We start from the raw sequence: 19,892 nt of genomic DNA, 5'->3' as shown, positions 1-19,892 counted from the left end.
TCTTTTTTCTTGCCACATTATCTGGAAGGCCATGAAATTTCTCCCTTCTTACACAGGAGACTTCCTCCCACAATTGCTATATTTGTCCCCACAGGCAAACATTTACACAGCAATTTTTAAGCTATTCTCCTGTCACCCTTTGATCCTGTGGCTCTGGAATAGTCTGTCCCATCCCTTAGTCCACACTCCCATGAGACAGGGATCTTGGGTCAGATAAGGACTGAGAAATTTGCACAGTGAAAATTAACCCTTCCAGTTGAAGCTAAGGTTAATGTCTTTGATGTTGGATTTCCTTGTTCTACCTGTTGTTTCCTCTGGAAGGAAGGTCAATGCCATGCACTGCTTTGGATAGCTTACTGCCTAATAGGGTTTGTGCTCACCTACACAGAGCCATCTCTTCTTTTACTGCAACTGTGCCTACAGTGTGATTGGCACCATGTTGTAAATAATTAGTGAAAGTAATGATATAACTCCCTGTGGTAATCTCATCCTATTTAGGATACAACTACAATCTGAACTTCAATAACACCTTTGACATAATCAAACATCCCAGAGCCCTTTACAAAGCCATAAATTACTCACCTGTAAAGTAATGACTGCAGGGAATTACAGCAGGCAATGAGTCCATTGATCGGTGCTGGTACAAAATGAAGGAGAGGACGCACAACAGAGGCCGCTCCACAACTCTCTTCCTTTGGAAATTTCCATAGTGCCTTTAATTTCTGCATGTATCTCTTTTCTTCCCCACAGAGACACAAGAGGAGGAAGACCACCTTGCTCTGACAGTCAAGGACACCTTCATCCATGCTGAGCTGTAAATCCCATCTGAAAGTGATGGGATTTTAGGCAGGATACAAATGTATGAGCTCATAGCCTGCAGGGAAAACTGCTCTTTAGCCAGTGATGCAAATAAACAAGTAAGTCACTTCCTTAAATTTGCATGGGCCCTACTGCTGCTTTTAAACAAAAAATAGCAGTGATTGCTTTGGACACCTCAGATGATATGCTGCACGCAAAATCAGGGCTGCATCACCTCCCACCTCCTCCTAAGATACCCTCTCTATGGTTCAGAGTTGTCCTCACATTATTAGGTCAGTAGGAATTTTCTCTTTTATCAATTTCATTTAAAATGAACTCCAGTTCTAGAAACCTTAGTGCAAGAAGTCCATATGTCCATAAACACTCTGACTGAAAAAAATGGAATTATTTTAGAAGGCAACTCAGTGTCAGAAAGAATTGTTAAATCAAGAATTCAATTATTTATATGACGATAATGAAAAATAAGGATTAAATTTTTTCTGCAGTTAAGAATACCACTGTGATTAGAAAACATTTTGTATTATATGAAAAATCTCAGAGTTTTTTTAAATCTGAAGGAAGACAATGGGATAAAACTTTATATTTGTAACATAAATACATATTTCTTAGTACCACCTGGAGCTCTTCTTGGTTTTGTTGTGTTCTGGGGCTACGTGTTTATTATAGTCTTATTCTGGATTCCCAGAGTATTACTGCACTTGTTATTGTGGTGCCAGCTTGACACCAGGGGGACTACCTTATGGATGCCATTGAGTGTGGATTTGAAAAGTGCTGCCTCTGAGATAACAAATATTTTGGCAAGATGGGAAAGTTACAATAGCAAATATTTTGCCTGGTTCTCAAAGGTATACTGCAGTTTTATAACTTGTGCCTTAGTTTTAAACTGTTTCGAGTTTTTAATTGCTTGTCTTGGGTATTGGACATGTTGATGGACTGAAAGCCATGGGGACTTCTCATGGAGAAAGACAGCAATGTTTGGTCCCAAAGGCTTAATTTTGAAATCCAGCAGAGCTGTTGTCCTTGCTCTTTGGATATGACAAGTTAAAAAGGGATTCATGCTGAATTTAGAAGGCATGTTTTGATGGAATAGAGTTGCTTTGGAATAACACACAAATAGAATAGTTTAAACTATCATAATTTTAAAAAATAGGTTTAATTGGATTATTTCTTTTGGTCTGTTCCAAGGAATATTAAAGCCTGCAAGACCATTTCTACTGGATTCTGTGGGCTGTGTGATGGATCCTTAAATGTTTGTGGAGGAGAGGGAATGTTTCAGGAGCTCCCTGCTGAGCTGTGTACAGTGTCTCAAAGCAGGTGCAGAAGGGGCAATTAAACTTCCACAGGACAGAATGTCACCACTGTCCTCCTTGGGCTGTCCTCAACATTGCAGCTTGTTTGAAGCAGAGCTGATTTTGGCAAAAACCAAGTGAAAAAAATGAAACTGCCTACTCTTCCATCAACTGATGTGTGTTTTTCTTTCTCATTTCCAGATTTTTAGTAGTTTATCTTATACTCTGTGTCAGATACATTACAAACATTGACAGGAGCAGGATATTGCAATTCTGTGGCATTTTGAGGATTTTTGTTCTGTTTTGCTAGCTATGAATTAGTCACAGCACTTACAAATTTCCTCATTCAGCAGCTTTGCCTTTATTTTTTTTTAATATTGTTATATTTCCTTTTCTCTGTAGTCTAACGTCAACAGAACAGATGAAAATGTAACCCTTTGAATACTGAATTATGAGTATTATGAACCCTTGTCTCCTGAAACCATTCCAACAAGAGCTTTAAGTTCTAGTTCCTGAAATGTGGTAATGCTCTTCAAACTGCTTGGTTTGAAGCATGTTGGTGCTGGTTTGCATTCTGCAAGGAACCACGATGCTGCATTTATTAGCATCTTCCTAATTGTCCTGAGTTAGTGTTCATTTGGTATCTTCCGTGGGGAGATCTAGCTAATTAGAATAGCACCAAAGTGATTATTGCTGTGTTTCATATTTAAACAAAGAAGCTCAACACCCTTTTATATTTCAGTGAAAGTGACTTAGAAATATTTAAATCCAATGAAATAAGATAGATACTAAAATTTTTATTTAAAAGGAAAAGAGATAGTTATCGAAACTAGAAAAAGGATTGCTTTTGGTACATGGGAAACAGCTTTAAATTGCTGTGTAGTATAACAGTTCCAATTTTGCAAGATGAAAAATGATTGTTTCACTATTGCCTTGTCTACTTTTGTTTTTTTCCACCTGGTCTATCCAGCTCTATGTTTAGAAAGTAGTCTCTCTGGGGCAAGGAATTACATTTTTTTATTAAAGATGTGTCAGGCATGCAGGACAGAAGGGCCTCCATTCTAGACCCTGCAGCTTTTCATGTGCAACACAAGTGATAAATATAGGCCTATATCGTATCAATCAGCAATACTGTAGAAATGTGATTTACTATCAAGTCCTATGTTTATTTTGCATTTTAGGTGGGGGATAATCAAATGCAAAATTATGGTATGGAGAACAGCTGTTTAGGCAAAATGATGTATTAAAAAAGCAAGTCATTGCACATTGTTGTGAAAATGCCATATTGGAGCAATGAATGCTTACATCTGTTTCTAAACTCAAGACAACTCTTTCACCACTTATCTAAATTAGTTGTGAGACAGGTGTGTACCATGTTCATCTCCAAATGAACAAGCATTTCTGACCATGGGTGGGTGAACAAAGTTCACTATCCAGGGCCTTCCAAGCAAGTCAGGGAGATCTCTGGTGATTTCATTTGCCCATGGATTGAAGCTGAGGAAATGAGTTGTATTTCATAGCTATCATGTTCTTGGATGACTTTTAGATAACTTAGACCTCATTCTTAGGGGATTGAGCAGGAATAACTCATGTCAGGAAAAAAAGTGATCCTGTAAAGAGAACAGGGAAGAAAAGTAGTCAACACAGGCACTGAAGAGCATTGTGTTGTCAAAAAGAGTGGTATGACTGACCCTTTGAGCATAAATAGTGATACACTTACTGGGACAGGTTAGATAGACTTGAATTGGAAAGAGCACCACATGCAGCAGACATGTACCTGTTTTTAAGAGAATGTTGAAAAACTAAGGTAACATAGAACAGACCCAGAAAAATGAGATGAAAAAGCAGCTGGCCTAGTTCATGAAGTAGACTGTACAGCACAAGTCCAGCAATGTAAAGAGAATGCCTGATATTATGGGTCCAATGGCTCTTAAAAAAGGAAAAAATATAAAAGGTTGTAGATGTTCTTGACTGAAATAAATTTTTTTCATGGATGGGTTATGTGATCCATTAAATGTTTTTATGCATTTTTGAGCCAAATAATTGGACCAAACAAACGTATTCATAGTGAAGGGATAAAGAGGTATTTTTATGTAAGTCAGGATATTTAATCAAAAGGTATTTTTTTGGTCTGAAAGCTGTGGTTCTGATAAACCTTTCAGAAACCACAAACTGTGTTTGAATCCACAAACTGTGGATACAGGGTTCTGTATCCTACTAAATATTGCCTTAGCTAATCAGTTCTTCCCACCCCTATTTTTAATCTTTAAAAATGTTAATTGATCACCATTCTAATAATTTCCAGGCTAAAGAATTTTTTCTTTCCAGTGGACACATAGTGATTAAATGCTCAGGAGGAACAAAATGCAATTATGCAGGTTTTCATTCCTCCATACATGCTAATTAGAACAGATAAAACTTTTGCTACAGCATTTATAGTATTTGTGGGGATAATGTATCTGAGTGATAAGAAGGGACAATATTTCACAATAATTTAAACATGAAGTATTTTCCATAATGCATCCATGGGGAATGGTTCAGTTATCAGATGCTGAGGCAGCAGTGTATTTATGAAGCATTGTAAAAACACATTCAGCAATGGCAGACTGCAAATCACAGCAAGTCACCCAAGTAATGTCATAGCTCTTGGTGGAAAGCTATCAGGACTTGGTGGGTCTGAATTGTGACACTACCTGGAGATGCACAACCAGCACCTGCTAGGTCATTACAAAACTTGTCTGGAAATTTTATGCTACGTCTAAGAGGAAGAAATGGGAGAGAATTGTCAGAAATTATGATCAACTTTCAGAGTTTTGTCATCTGTGATAAATCTCTTTCTATAGTTAGAGGATCTCCTTTATTGTAAGGATTAAAAAAGGGGAGGAAGGAGAAAGAAAAAACCCTGAGGGCTGATGAAGCCTTATGAAACTTAACTTATGCTGTATTTTCTTTTCACTTCAAATCTACTTAAATTCCTGGGATTGCTGTAGTATCTTTTAATTCAGTCTGACTGCAGAGAGATTGTATTTTAGACTGACAGTTTAACTCTTGAATAAAATGAGAGATGTTTCTTTTGGACATTTATCTCTAAATCAATGAGGTTAATTGAGCACTTCTTAGAAAAACATAAGGGAAATCACTTTGCAGTATTTTACTTTAATCCATGAAAACACTAAATGAATACGTGGTCTTGTTACTCATAAATCCTGAACTGGAGACATTTCATTGAACTGTTAATTTCTATTTTGAAGTAAAACTCCTCCCCCTTTTGTAATCCAAGACTGTTCTACTGGTGAAGTGAGAGAGAAAAATACAATGAATAAAGACAAAGGAACAGCAGAAATGTGAATTGGGAATGCAGTGGGAAAAATGACAATTAAGGACAACATCGGAGATTCTTCTTAATAGTCTTGAATTAAATTCATGTGGTAATGACATGAAGGAAAAAAATCCCACCATATTCCCCTTCAACACGTGTGAAAAAAAGAAAAAAACCAAAACCAAAGTAAAAGTAGATATTGAGTTTACTCTTAGGCTGCCCTTGTTTGCCAGATCTTGGTACACTGGGACCCTTAACAAAAAACGATTTATTGCAATGTTTTGAACATCCAGTTTTGGCACTCTACACCATACAGAGCCTTTCAACCCTGTCCCCACAGCCCTTGCATGTGGAAACAACCCAAACTGGAAGCCTAATAGAACCTAATTATTAGAACAGTACCTAAAGGGGTCCTGCAAGTAAGCCAAAGAGGAACTTGTGGTAAAGGTATGTCGTGGCAGGATAAGGGAGAACTGACAGAGTTTGGACTTAGATTAGATATTAGAAGAAATTCTTTGCTGTCAGGGTGAGGCCCAGAGAAGCTGTGGCTGCCCCATCCCAGGAAGTGTTCAAGGCCAGGTTGGATGGGGCTCTGAGTGACCTGGTCTAGTGGAAGGTATCCCTGCCCATGGCAGGGGGCTGGAATGAGACAATCTTTAAGGTCCCTGCCAATCCCAAAAATTCTGTGAGTCCATGACTCTATGCAAATACTTCTGTGCTGCATCACAGGCCACACAAACACTGCTCTGGTCAGCTGCAGAGACTGCATGTCATTCCATGCACTCTGAACTGAAAAAACCCCAACAAATCCACAAAATATTTGTTATACTTTTGAACTGCAGTGTCCTAATGCTTGGCACCACTGAGAAGAGCCTGCCTCTGCTCTCTGGACACCCCCGCTTGATGAATGGCCCTATCAGTTGTCTCTTACTGAGGCGGAACAGGTCCAGCTCTCTCAGCTTTTCCTTTTAAGGGAGATTTTCCAGTCCCTCAGTCATCTTTGTGGCCCTTTTCTGGATTTGCTCCTCCTACTGAGGAGCCCAGAACAGGACACAGAACTCCAGATGTGTGATGGTGGGCACACAACTGATGCCAAAAATGGTGGAAAGCATCAGCCCTTTATTATTCCCCATTACAACTTTTTTACCTTTTTTCTCTCATGCATAACACCTGCATGCCCTTCTACTCTTTTGTGATTGGTCAATACACATCAGCATTCCATGCTTCTTCTTCAGTGCTGTTCACCTGTCTTATGCAGCTGCACCCCATGAGGGATGAGGCTCAGCCACAGCCCCATTCCTGTTCCCTCACAATCTGTTCTTCCACAGATGTGGCCTCACAAGGGCTGAGGGGCAGGATCACCTCCCTCGAGCTGCTGGCACTGCAGTTCCAGTGTTATTTTCAAATACCCAAGAGGAATGGATCTGCATCCCTGCTTCCTTTCCTCCTCCTCAACCTGCACTCCACTATTGCAAATTAATGTGCTTAGCGGTGGTAGTGATGTCAAGAATTAATTACATTTCTTTCAGACTGTCTTTCTCACTAAGCATGATGGAAAAATATGTTTCCTAAAATAACTTTTGGAGTCAATAAGAGGAACTGGTAGCAGTGGTTAAAGTTCTGGAAAGGTACTGGATGGTGACAAGATATCAAGACTGGATGACATGCTCACGGAATTTAAAGAAAATGCTGTCAAAATAGACACAATCCCTCATTAAATTAATCAACCCCAGCTGAGGAGTTTGATGGAGAAAGTTTAAACACCTTTTAAAAAAGTGTCAGAAATGGTAGATAGCAGTTTTTCTCCAGTATTAGAAGAACATTTGAATTATAAATGAAGATTTATTTTGTTTACAAAATCCCTTGATTGGTATAAAAAGGTAAAGCTAAAGAAATATGGCTGCCATAAAATAAAATCACACATCTCTGACAAGTAATTGAACAGAATTGTAGGCAGAAGAATGCAGTTATTATAACTAATTTGGAATTTCAACAAGCCATTTATGAAACCCCTTGAAGAAGGCTTTCAAGGAAATGAAGTAGCCCTAATACATTAGAGGTGAATGGCACTTAGGTGCCAGAAACTGCTTAAGTGACAGAAAACAAGGGGCAAATCATCTTATCCTAGATGAGATGACTCACCTTGTGGAAGTGCTTCTTTGAGATCCACTCTTTCAAGGGAGCCTCTGTGACTAGTCTGGACTGCATATTCCACTTTTAGGCAGGCAAAACATATGATGAGTTAAACTTCACCTATACCTTTGAATATAGAAACCCACCATGTTCTGCATAGTTTGATATATCAGTTATTAATGAGCTAGTGAAGAGATGAACTGTGTAAAATGATAACACTTGAATGTGATGCAAATATTTCACTGGAGAGAAATGAAGAATTCAATGTTCAGGACTGTTTGTTTAGGTATTACAAATGTAAATTAAATTTCAAATCCAATTGAAAAAAATTGAATAATTTGAAGTAATTATGAGTTAAAAATTAATTCCCCAAACAAATAAACCTGCTGTTGTTTCTGTAGCTCTGTGATTCACATCCAGTCCTGGAACAAGAGTTAGTGTGCTTTCCCCAAGTACTCATCAGCTTTCCATCACAAAACCCCCACTGTGCTCTCCTGACACTTCTCACTGCTTCTTATTTCAAAGCCAGATGCTTTTTTCCTGCTCTCCCTGCTCAATGTGGTTTTTTGCACTTCCTCTGGTCACTGGAGCTGAGTTGCCGTGGGGAGTTCTGGGACAAACCCAGGATGAGGTGAGTGGGTTGGCCAAGCACCATGTAGGGGTGGGACAGCTGTGTCTGAACACTGCAGCTGTTTTTTTTCCTCCATCCTTGTTCTTCTCTCACTGTTCACTGAAGCTAAGCATAAGAGCAGGAAATAGATGAAATAGTTGAAATGAGAGCAGGAGGAGAAATCTCTGATAGCAATCTCCTGCAGACAATGTGGAGAGATCTCCTGTTGAGAGGAGGGGTAGCCAAAGCCAAATATCACATCTTGTGCTATGTTGAGGACTAGGATATACAACAGTTCTGACTGGAATTTCATGGCATAGTATAAATCATGATTTCCCTCATCTTGGGTACTGCAATCTCCTGGTCATTTTAGTGAAAAGTCAAATAGATCAGTCAGAAAACAGGACTGAGAAAAGTCATGATAGAAGTATATAAATCAATGTATGTGTTAAGAAAAATTAGTCTCTCTGTTTTGGCCTTTCTGATTAACAGAACTAGAATGATCACTTTTCATATGATGGACATTTCTAAAGGCTCATGGATTTCTGTGTATATGACAATCCTTGTGATATCCTTCAGGAGTATTCAATATTTATTAATTTTATTAACAGTATTGCTATATTGTAAAACTTTGCATTGTAAATCAAGAGAAAAACACAGCAAATGTAAACTACCATATCTCAGGTTAATTGTAGGGAATAGGCAGTACTGGGGTTAACATACTCATATAATAACTTGAAACACTTTGTGCTGATCTTCTCTGTTTATTGGTTCTCCAATCAAACATGAAGAGAATTAGACATGTCATTTATGCCAGTTTGTATATTTTCAAAGGGAAGATTTTTCATGTTCTCTAACAAACGTTTCATATTTGTTAATTTGGTTTTCTGCCTTTCATTCAATTCTGCATTTCATTCAGGAAAGAGGTCATTTTATGACATTTTATCCTCAGACATGACCCTGGAAATGGAGACATGGGCCAATCACTGGTGAGTACTTACAATGCTTTCATTATGTGTCGCTAGAATATTTAAATCAAATTATATTGCCTTTGAAGGCTGAAATCCTTTAATGCTAGTATTTTAATCTGAAGTCAGGCATGAGTAGCTATTTTAAAAACATAAAAAATTAAGCTTAGTGATTGTGATGTAAGCTTCTACACACATGACATTTCTCTACCAATTAATGTTGAAGGTGCTTGTATTTCAGTGAAGACACAGTAAGAAGTAAGACACAGAGCAGCTCATTAGGTAAAGCTGGGATGGAAAGCCTTTAGCTATCGATGTTAAAAGAAATATAAACAGCTAGAATTTTCCCAGGTCTAGTAAAGCACTGGCATATTAATATGAATAAAGGCATCTTTGCTAACAACATACCTGAGCTATAAGCTATATCTGAATGAACTCCTTGAAAAACAGAGACTCCTAAAAGGAAGTTTAAGTGATTTAAGTTTTCTACAGTCTATATGAAAGCATTAGAAAAAAAGGAAAGTAAAAGAAGAAGAACTTTCAACCTTCCTGCAATATGCCAAACTAGCACAAAGAAAGATTTTTGCATAGCTTGCTTAAAATATTCCTGAAATAGATGAAAAGTCAAACCCCAGACATTTGAACAGACATAGGCAAATACTGAAAAAAATGATTGGCAAACATATTGGTGAATCTCAAACATTGGTGGATTTCCTTTTGTTGGTAACTTTTGTAGCTGAACTTTTTATTCTTTAACAACAGTAGGAATTGAAGCTCACAGATGTTTATGAAAAGCAAATTTTAGATCAAGAATCAAGATTTACTTAGGCTCTGAGACAGCAGACCACTTAAATATATGCTTAACTTGAAGTCTGTGGAAACATTTGCATACTTACAATAAAATCTGTTCTTATGTATTTCACTGTGTTGGGTTTAGAATCGGAAAATCAAACTAGGTTTATGATTAAATGTGTCACATGGTGGGAAAAAGCAGGTTGTGAAGTTTAACTCAGCAATCCTTCTCATAGCTAACCAGTTACAGTCCAAGTACTGTATAACACTATTAATTATTTCCATCTTAAGTGATTCAGAGAATTAAAATCATTGACACATGCCACTTGTTTGGTGAGTGAGGTTCTTGAATATAAAATTGCTGCAAATGCTGCAGTTCCCATTTCCAGGTGTTTACCCAGGCTTACATACTGTTAGGTAGAAAATTCTGGGACAGATATAAGACATTGCACCCAAATATAGACACACAATAGAGCAAAAATGAGCAAGAATTAAGTTTATTTTTATCAAGTCTGATGAAACACACATAAGCCATAAATTATTTAATAAAACCTTTAGATTGTCAGTGACTGCAGTGAAGAAGCCAAAATTTTCCTAAGGGTTGAATGAGCAATGACAAGTTTCCTCATCAAATCAAACTGTGTTTTCCACAATGTACCTCATAGGCACAGAAAGAAATGCTTTCTGCATTCAGAACTAATAATCTTGGATATGACATTTGTCTATTTTTTTAATGAACCTAAAGTCTAATCTGCCTAAAGACAAACAAAATATTCAGATTTATTTTTTGAAAAATATTTTATGTATACAGAAAATATCCATTGTTGTCATAATATTCAAATGCCTTGTGCTAAAACTTTCTAAACTATTTTAATACAAAGGTTTTGGTAGATTTTTGCTTTGTTGTTTTTGTTTTTTTTTCATGTAGTTCTCAATAAAACAGTGAGAAAGAGTCCCAAGCATATAGCTTTATTTTTCCTAAAGCCCAGTGTAATATGTTCATAGGCAGTGCAGAGTAAAGAAAAATAAGTCAGTGTTTTTCTCACCAACTTGTCAATGAAAAATGTTCCAGTGCTAGTGAAATGACACCTCTTGAAACTTTAATATAAAATCTTGAGTAACTTCTTATCCCTTGGTGCTTTCTGTTGGAAGTATGTTTGGCATCTTTCAGAGCTTAATATCAAGGACTCAAATTTCTGTATTTCACTCTTATCTTGGGAACTCACCTTGATAGCTGGCTTCTCTGTGTTTATCATATTCTTTCCCTGAACACTTTCAATTAGATCATGAAGTACTGCTAGACAAGTTCTGTTTTTCTCATTTTGCTGCTTATTTTGGGATATTACTGAGCAAACAAGAACAACAAAACATAATCAGGGAATGGTTCCCTTTTCTTAGAATAAATCAACTTTAGGATCTTGTATCTGCATAAACCCTTAAGAGGGTGAACTCATATTTTCCAGAGACTTTTGGTAATACTTTTACCACCCTAACTTTACACATGGATAAGGAATTGTTCCCCTAGACTCCCTCTATAGTCAATTGTTGACTCTGCAATAGTTGCTTTCAGTAGGAACCATGAGCCCCATTAAATGTACATTTAGGAAGTCTGAAAGGAATCTCTTAGGATTATGTGTACCTGCCCCTCTTTGATAATGCAGGCAGTGATGGCCCAATGTCGAACTCTGTACTGCAGCCACCTGCCTTGGGTCACACAGATTGCACTCAGCGGTTAAACTTGTAGGTGAACACTCAACCCCCCCCAGTATTATGCAGTTACACAAAGCAAGACATAGCATGTGTCTTGGGAACTATGGTATTATTGCATCATTGAAATTTGTTTCCAATGTTCTCTTCTACTTTCAGCAGTGAACTTGCATTATTTCAAGAGCTGTCCTAAAAAGGACACTCAAAGCTTAGCTTGGTTCCCAAATATGTGTGTCTAGTGCCATTTGCAAAGTCCAAAATTTAATGAGGTGTCTGCACATCATCAAGTACATCCAAGACTTACAGAAACATGACTAGCAGCTAGAGGCCAGTCAGAACACCCTAGAAAACCTCAAATTATCTTAAATTTCCATGTATGGGCAATTGAAGTTAACAAAAGTCAGGCTCAGAACATGAGTATGTCAGGAGGTACTACCACTGAGGGCTAAAACCAAATGAATATAATAGGTGAATTTCAATTATTTAAAGTAAAAACCAGAGGTGTCAATTTAAAAGTGTGCTCTTCTGTTTGCCTTATGAGATCTGTCCAGTATACCCACAGAAGGGATTCTCTTTTCAGTGAATGAACTTTGACTTCATCAGGATGTGCAAATGCAGCCATGAGTTGTTCACATTGTTGAGTGATGATAAAACCTCAGGCATTAAGATGAATCTGCCAACACCAAGCACCCCAAAAAAGGCTATGACAGGGTTAAGTGATGCTATCTCCTCCGAAATTTTACAGATCTGATGGGCAGGACTTGGCTTGCAGCCCAGCATCACTACCTCTCTGGGCAACCTGTTCCAGGTTCTACAACCTTCATTGTAAAAAACTCCTTCCTTGTATCTAATATAAATCTACCCTCTGCTGGTTTTAAACCCCTTTTCCTATCACAGCAGGTCCTGCTAAAAAGCTTATCTAATATGCCTTATACTCCCCCTTTAAGTACTGCAAAGCCACAATAAAATCTTCCTTGGTGAGATCTTGATGTGTCTATGTTACTTTTGTTGTCCCTCTGCTCCCTCAAATGTTCTCTCAGCTTTCAGACACTTAGAGTTGAATTTCTCTCCTTTTGGAAGGCTGGGCTCTGTGAGAAGAGACCAGGGGCTGCCCCATATTGGACAGAGCCAGTTCCAGACAGCTCCAGAGCAAACCCACTGCAGGCCAAAGCAGAGTTTCCTAAAATGTCACCATATATTTTTTAATTCCTTTTCCTAGCCATAATATATCGATAAAATAGGTGAAGCTTCAGTAGTGTCAAAGAAGAATCAAACATGGTTTTTCTGGTTAAAATTGTATTTCAAAATGAATAAGATCAGCAAGTACACAGCTATAAAAAGTTAATTTAAACTGCTTTCCTTAGAAAATTGCCATATCAGCTTAAAACTGGCAGAAGGCCCATTAAACAAGATAAATATAGATGGAATCATATATTCAGCTGGAAAGTGGAAGGTATTGGGATGCTCCAAAGCCATGAGTTTTAGGATGATAGCTCAGGGAAAGCTGATACTGCCAGTGTCATGGAGGATACAGAACAAGCTTTATAGAAATACAGAAAAAAAGAGAAATGTGGTAAGGAATTTTGTAAGAAGATTCAGAGACACAGCTGTGGATCCTGTTGGGGAGAACAATGCAAAATACAAACTCAAGGAAAAAGAAATGAGGCTGGGTTGCAGGAAATCTATGTGACAATGAAAAGTATGAAAAAAAGGAATAGTTCCCTACAGGGAGACATGGGAGCTCCTATGCAAGAAAGTAGAACAAACTGGTAATTAATTTGAATTTGGCAGATGACGAGGCTGGATTAATTGATTTCGTTGCAATAGGCATGTTCAAGCCTACATACCCCCTGCTAGGTACAGGAACCTCCAAGTTAAAAGGTTTTGGTCCCAAGAAAATGCTAGCTGGACTAGAATTAAAAAAGAAATAACATTATTAAACCCTTAATGGTAAAGAAATCTGGGGAAAATTGCAAACACAGATTTACACCATTTTTTTAGTCTTCTGGTTTTGGAATACTTTTTGTATAAAACAAGATTAAAAATCAAAGAATTTGCTGATATATTAAGTCAGAGAAATACAAGTGTTTCTGAAATCTGTTACAGTTAAACCGAGGACACCCATATCCTCACCCAAGTAATAATATAAAGCCCATCTGAGTCCCTTTTGGGATTTCAGCCTTAGAAAATCAAATGTGCAGTTTATTCCTGATGAAGACTGTTTCTCTTATTATGAGCTATCAGAATGCTGTGTTAATCAAAACACTAGGCTGAAGTCTGAAGCTGAATTACACATTTCATTTATTCTTTAAAATTTATTCATTCCACATGTGACCAGAGCATAGGAATCCCAGGCTCTCTTCATCAAATCCCCATCTAAGGTTTTCTTTGCAGCCTCATACTGTCACAAAAATTTGTCTCCCACTGGGGCTGGTGTTGACTGTCTTTTTGACAGTTTTGCTATCTCATAATATTGCAAGATAATACAGCAATACTATTTGTTTACCTTGCATCAGCTCTGAAGTTATTTCAGTGTTTCAATACAGGAGCCTCTATGCCAGAGATCTTCTTCCAATACAGTGCCTTTTCTGCAAAACTGCCAGAACCACACAACTCTGTCTTGCACAGGAGTAGCAGGAGAACTACTGATTGAGAAATCTGAAGCATCCCCTCTAGGTTTTTGGGAATGCTCTTTGCATTTTGTTTTCCATGTTAAGGAGACTAGGAATTCCTTTCAAATGCCCATATAAAGTAAAATTTACAAATCCAAACTGGGATTGAAATAATGTACTTGCACTCATCCTCCAGAGAACACGAGGTTATTGCAACTATGATCCCTGAAACGCCTTCCTACCACCCATGTACACACTGCCTCCATCCAGCTGCCTGCATACACCATCAGTGCATGGTATAACTGTGCTCCATTTGCAGCACAGTATTTGAAATTTTGGCCTGCTTAACATTTGCAATCAATATGCATTGCCACAGCTGTCAGATTAGTCAGGGCTGGGGTTTTTTTTTTCTGTTTTATCTGAGTTGGCTTTATTCCCAGATTCCAGATAAAAGTGATCGTATTTTGCTTGACCATCCCATTCCAAGCGTTAAACACTGTGACTTCAGGCTTGGATGCTCTAATGGTGTGTTAAAACTGTCCAATTTTGAGTGCCTGCCCTCCCCTCTGCCCACACATGCACACACATAGGAAGCCACAGGAATACATTGCTGAGATAAAAAAATGTGTGGAGCCTCAGACTGGGAGTGTGTTTAGCTGCAAGTCGTTGGAAGCTACAAAGTAATCACTAGGGTTAAAATAACCAAAATGAAGAGTTCACAGAATATGGCAACCGATAGAAATTGAAACCAAGTGTTTTTCAGGATTTTCCCTTAAGAGATGGTGGGGCACTGACCTCACACATTTTTGCAATGAGAAATTACTGAACAAACTACTGACTCAGATGAAAAAGAAACTCCATCTGCTGGGAAGTTTATCAGCCGAATGATTTTTGATAGACTGCTTGCATCATTTGGGGTTTTATTTACCCCATTTAGGTCTCTGTTTGTTTAGTGCAGCAAACCTGGTGTGCAAGACTCTGTTAGAAACAAGAGATATCTATAGGTGACTTCACAATGCAGTGGAATTCTGTACCTCACACGCTGAACTGCAAAACTGCATCTCTCTGTGTCTGGATTGTTTTAACTTTCATTCTGTTGATGCCACCTATGGTCAGATATATAAATGGCCCAGTTCAGGCAATATTTAATTCCTTTACATATAAATAGTCCAGTTTAGGCATTAACTCCTTTACTCAATTCAGCTGTTAAAACATAAATTACAGTGCTGTTCTACTCTTCTGGCTTAAAAATCACAGAATTTTTCACATGCATGTCTTTGATATCAGCAGCTAAAACTGTGATTTTGGATGGCTGCTTCCTCTCACCTCAGTAACAAGAACATATTTGAATGCAATTTTAGCCTTAGCTTTTTCCTAAATCAGGAGCTCTACATTTCTATACATCTGTTCCTGAGGCAGAAGTCAAGGTACCCAGTACAGGCACCATTATTGGGAAGATTTTCTTACATTTCTGTCACCTTGTCACATGAAACATGGAGAGAAGATTACGATAATTTTGGAGCTCCACTCAAAAAGATAATGACAAATGGGAAAGTATTTGGTGATTAGGATGGTTAGGAAACTGTGGACTATGACAGGTGAACTGAGGCTGGTTAAAGTGACATGCTTAACCTGGGGAAGAGAAATCTAAAAGGGATCTAATTGCTGTCTTCCACAACCTGCAGAGAAAATGGAGTCAGGCTTCTTTCAGGGGAGTGCAGTAACAGGACAAGTAGCACAGAATGGAAGATGCAACCATAGATAATTTTATTTAGAGAGAAAAATATTCACATAAGTGCAAGCAAATATTGGAGTAGGATATCCAGAGATGCTGTGAAATCTCTGCCCTCAAAGATGTTCAATACTCAGCTGGTAGAAGTCCTCTTCTAACTATTTTAATTTCTCCCTGCTTTATACTGGAGGTTGGATCATAAGATTGCCAGACATCCTCTCTCCAACTCAAATTATTCTTTAAGTGTATAATTCTATCAAAATTATCTACAGTGCAATAGCAGTCAAAATATCTGTGGCAGATCCTCTAATCTGGAAAGGCAATGTAGAAGCACATTAGCATTTCTAGCTTGTTCTCCTTTTCTTTGGAATTCCCCAGAGCACTGTCATTTGCTGCTTGTCGCATTAGAACAAAACAGTGCATCTTTTGGCACATGTAACATTTTATAAACAAAGCAACTAAGTTGTTTGGATTCAGAAGAAAGCCAGAGGGACACTAACACAACCATGCAAAACAGTTACAGGAGTCAAAATTCTGAAAGAGCATCTTAATCTCAGCTTAATCATGTATTTCAGTGACTATTATGAAAATAAATGTTGATTATAGAAAATGAAAAATGTAACTGGAAGACTTTTTTTGGCTGTTTGCTTGCAAATTCTGGCCACTGCTAATGTGAAAATGTTCATCTCTGAAGATTCTGGCCTCCATGACAGTCTATATCTGTCATTTTGGTTCCTTTTCACTTCAGATATCATCTGAAAATACTTTTTTCACTCCCTCAAGCCAGTATCTCATTCTTTACCCCCATGCAGTTACTAGGAATGAAAGATATGCATGAAAAGTGAAAAAGGATCACATGATGAAAGCAAATTAAAATCCTCTTAGAACATACCATACTCAAATGCATAAATCTAGGGCTTCTTCAGGGCTGGATTCTGGGCTGCAAGGCTTCACTACAAGGTTAGGTTCTTGTATCAGTATTTTATTTGACTTTAAAAGAAGAATGATTTACAGAAAATAATGAAAGACAAATAAAGAGACCACATGCTAGAATATAAAAAGGCAGAGACAGAAAATTGTTTTTTTATGAACTAGGAACAGCCTGTTACTTTACATTTGAACCATGCCACTCTTAATAGATCATAAACTGTAACATCTCAGCTCTTTTTTTCCTTACCGTTCAAAATTGATGACCAAGGTTGCAGCTTGGCTCTCCAGTCTCAATCCTCCAGTAAGGGCCACGTGAATTCTGGTTTTTGTGCATGCATCTCTATCCTCACAGAAAAGATGCAGCAAAGCTGTGTTGGAGTTGACATGGCACAAGGTCAGCTGGCAGGAGCAGACCACAAAAACTGCCCTCCTAAACATCCTGCTGACTGACTTTTTCCTTCTCTCTGGACCTTAGGTTGTATTCTTCATTGTTTTAGGGTGAAGGTTTTCACCTCATCTGCAGGCTTAGCCTCAGCCCCTCTCGCTGGAAGGCCATTCTTTTCTATTTCACTTGTCTTCTGGCTATGAGGGCCACCATTGTGCTCTCCCTTTTGCAATGTTTAAAACACCAATATTTCTTCTTTCTGACACTACCTGTGCCTGCATTTCTCAGTTTTGTCAGGCCTGTTAAGTGGGAGAGATGGGATGGGATATGGGGCATGAAACAATTTATGCCTTTTCTTTGAGGACTGGCTTAAATTAACAGGGTTGGAATTTGAGGTCTTATAAATATGAAGTTATAAAAATTCCCTTGGGAAGTTTAAGAAGACCTACAGAGGTTTAGCTGAATCTGAAGAATAATGGCCTACATATTTTTTTAACTAAGTTGTTTATTGTCTGGAAGTTGACTTATTTTACTGAAAATACAGAGAGAAAAAGACAGGGGAAGAAAGAGTTTTTGGTAGGTGAAAGTACTTTATAAGTTTGTATGATTCTAAGCAGACAAACATACTAGACCTCTGCCTTTCCAAAATAAAGTTGGTCTTCATTTTAATATTTTAACACAGTTTGTAATGCTTATGCCACTATATGGCTACCATAGCAGGAAAGACACTTTTACAGTTAAGTGCATTAAAATGTTCTTCTCTGGAAGTTAATATTTTGTAATACTAGACTTCACATGTGGAATGTTCAGTACAAACCCCTATTTTTTTGTGTGTTGGGTAAAAATCAATTTTAATGCTAAATTTGCTTTTGATATGGTCCAATAACAATGCAAAATGAATGAAGACTAATAAAATAACACAAAGTTAAGTGCAAGTCTGAATTCTTGCCTTTACTATCATTTTACCTGGATTTGATAAATGACATTGCCTGCATTCTAGACAGTATGAGTTGTCATATTTTTCTAAGATCTTGTCTAGTGGAAAAGTTAATGCATTTTCTCTCTCTCCCTGAATTTCTCAGTGTGGTAATTGCTATGTATTTTTAAATTTAATTTAATTTTATTCTTTGAGATGAGAACTTTAAGTTGTTCTGTCAGGATGTCCTTTGATGCCAGGTGCATGTCAAATTTGTGGACACACACATGGTTTAGAGACTCTATTCATACTTTGTACATTAACAAATGAATCATCTAGAAACCATATTATCAAATTTTCTTTGACAGCCCCAAATTCATTTACTTGACATTAGCTGTTTTTTTTTTTTCTAAAAGGCTTGCATGAAATTTTCCATTAATCTACCCATTTACTATGAAAGAAGAATGTGAAGAATGTAAAGAATTCAAACTTGCTGACTTTTCATTACTTCTTCTTTCCTGCCTCTCCCTTCTTTGTTCCAATTATGCAAAAGTTGTTTTAGCTCTATATTAACATTCAGATTCTAAGATTTTTTTTTACTCCTAAAGATTAAATATACAAATTAAAATATATTAATAGAATAATCCTGTGTTATTAGATTTTTCCCTTTTTCTACCATTTTGTATTTTTTTCTAAATAAAATTTCATTGAGGAAATAAATTTATTTATGTTTTCATTTTGAGGAAAAAATGTTGACTGAACTTGTAAAGAAAATGAGGAAGGGGAGCTATGAGAAGTGTGGGTCACAGAAAGTGAAGGTATGAACAGGTTTTGAATGGGATATTAATTCTTTTCATAGCAGCTTTTATGATGTTATGTTTTGGATTTTTAACTAAAACTGTATTAATAATGCACCAGTGTTTTAGCTATTGCTGAATTGTGCTTACACAGCATCAGGGTCTTCTCTGTTTCTAGTGCTGCCCTGCTAAGAAGTAGCCTGGGGGTGGACAAGAAGCTGGGAGGGGTCACAGCAGGACAGCTGACCCCAGCTGACCCAAGGGACATCCCAGGCCGTGTGGCCGTGCCCAGCAGATAAAGCTGAGGGTCAGAAGAAGGACATTCAGAGCAGCCTTTGTCTTCCCAAGTCACCCTTACGTGTGATGGAGCCCTGCTCTCCTGGGGATAGCCGAACACCTGCCTGCCCATGGGAACTGGTGAACTAATTCTCTGTTTTGCTTTGCTTGCAGCTTTTGCTTTTCCTATCAAACTGTGTTTATCTCAGGCCACAAATTGGGTTGCATTGCCTTCTCAGTGGAGGATCATGTTCTCAGAGCCAAATTGATTACTAGACTTCTTTTAAGAATTTTACATGGGAATTTTATGTCATGTAAGACTGAAATCAATAATTTCAATGGTTTTTTGCCTTCTTCTGTAATGATTCATGCCATACTTCTTCAAACTTTCTGGAAGCACTTCATCTTGAGGACTTGGACACTGACCTCATCTCTCCTGTTCCCTGCCTGCAGGCACAGCAGTTCTTCAGTCTGTTCTCAAGGTTCTGTATATGACTTGGGGGGCTTGGAACCATTTACTGCCCTGATACATTACGATTCCATTTCCAGCAATGCCCTGCAGAAGTACAAATAGCTAGGGTAAGAGTAATTGTAAACTGCTGAGGGA

This window comes from Serinus canaria, chromosome 3 (genome assembly GCF_022539315.1).
Source record: "Serinus canaria isolate serCan28SL12 chromosome 3, serCan2020, whole genome shotgun sequence".
Lineage (NCBI taxonomy): Eukaryota > Metazoa > Chordata > Aves > Passeriformes > Fringillidae > Serinus > Serinus canaria.
Note: the sequence above shows the minus strand (reverse complement) of the source record.